The sequence below is a fragment of the Diadema antillarum genome, unplaced genomic scaffold (assembly GCF_040938485.1).
Source record: "Diadema antillarum isolate AM-2024a unplaced genomic scaffold, OU_Dant_1.0 seq00000097_RagTag, whole genome shotgun sequence".
Taxonomy (NCBI): domain Eukaryota; kingdom Metazoa; phylum Echinodermata; class Echinoidea; order Diadematoida; family Diadematidae; genus Diadema; species Diadema antillarum.
The window spans coordinates 126034-128019 of NW_027271186.1; positions in this window are offsets into that span (position 1 = coordinate 126034).

Below are 1986 nucleotides of genomic sequence, written 5' to 3' on the forward strand. Positions count from 1 at the left end.
TGCTGTATGGGTCACTATTATGAACACTTGCCTGTTAACTGAATAAGTTCACGTACTACATGTATAAGCTGTAGCTGAATGAATTGTCACTAAAAATTTCATCACTATATAAATTGTCATACTTTACCAATTATTTCACACTGAAACTTTACTTAAACTCACAGGACTGTATTGAAGAAACATAATCCATGCCATACATTTAAAAATGCAATTCTTTGTAGTCATGTACAAAAGTAACACTAACATTTGCATGGTAAACTCAACAGTAACATTGAGGATCAAATTGACATATCTCTACATGTTAAACCCAAGTAGGAAATATCACGTACAGTACAACACATATCTTTACATTATAAAGTGTGAGAACAGACATCAGATCTTCAACTATGATAAATTATAGCAAAATATAGTCATATAAATGTATAGAAATGATCACTAGTGGTTTTACTACAATTTCTTCACAGTCTCATTAGGTGGTACCTACCTACAATCTCGCTGAACCTTGACCACAGAAAATGGATTTCAATTTAATGCTGGATGAATTATTTTCAATCTCATGCAAGGCACTCTGGCATAATAACAGCACTGTGGGCTTTTATAATAGGCCAACAGGCAGCCATAAACTACTAAATGTATTTGGAAAGATGAATTCCCACAGGTTGATGCAGTTGTCACCAGCATGGCAGAAGGGCCCTAAGGCTTGGAGGCTCAAAACACACACACACACAAAATGATGATGGCATCATATTCTATGAAAGAGTATTCAAGACTCTGTCAAATTATGTCACAAACAGAAATTTGATTTGGGAGCGAAATGTTGTGCTTTGACCCATCTGCCATGCAGGCGACAGTATGTCAAAGCTTGGACATTAGCATTACATAAATACAGTATGTGAAACACTGTCCTAAGTGTCACTTTTAATGTAAATAGATCGCAAATGTTCAGACTGGTAAAAAAATTATGTTTTTTAACACAAGCCGGACAGTGCTATCTCTATGTTGAGATATTTTGTCCCAAGTGACAGCAGTGCAAGAGAAAAAGTTAATGTATGTGTTTAATTCAATGAGGAAGTACCCATTGGTAGATTTTAACACAATTCAACCCCACATCCTGTCATTTGCTGCGTAAATCAAGGAAAAGGTTTTAATGCTCCCCAATGTATATAAATGTAAACATTTAGTCACTTGGGGTCGGGTTTGTACGCTGGCCATATCCTACGTGCAGCAAACATAAATGTGGTGACTTTACCCAACCACGTGCAACACACGGAGGTCAAGCAGGGGGTCGCACACAGTCACAGTCAAAGCATATATGCGGTAATCACATCTAATCTTTCCCTTTTTATCATGACTACAACATTGTCACTTCACAACAATTGTAACAACTACTGAGAAAATCTACAAAACTATGGTAGTTTGGAGGTACATACAGAACTCCATGTTTTTGTGTTGTGTACTGTCAAATAAAGCTCACACTGTGGACTGGCACAGCGTTGTTGACACATTGTTACAGAAATTAGATAGCACTGATGCTGTTTTAGTTTTTACAGTTATGTGTTATAGGGAGAATTGAAATTCCTCAACACTGTTTTATGAATCTCAGCAGGACAAAATTGTGAGCACTCTCCACCAGGACTCCTCAACCATTGATACTAGTAGCAGAGAAAATAGGAATCAATGTATCACTGAAATGGCACAGGTCACACCTCTCCCTAGGTCATAGCATGAGATTTCAACTCATGATATGTGTATTTCACTTAAGAACAATCAAACTTATGCATAGCCAATACTCAATTGAAGCACACACACACACACACACACACACACACACACACACAAATGACTTTCATACACAGGTGGCAATGGGCTGGTTGTGCAGGTGTATGCACGGTGCCACCTGTGGAAGTTTGTAGTGGTTGTATAAAGCAGGTAGCCACTAACATATGTTTGACTGTATCTCAAATGCACCATGAAGTAATATAATTA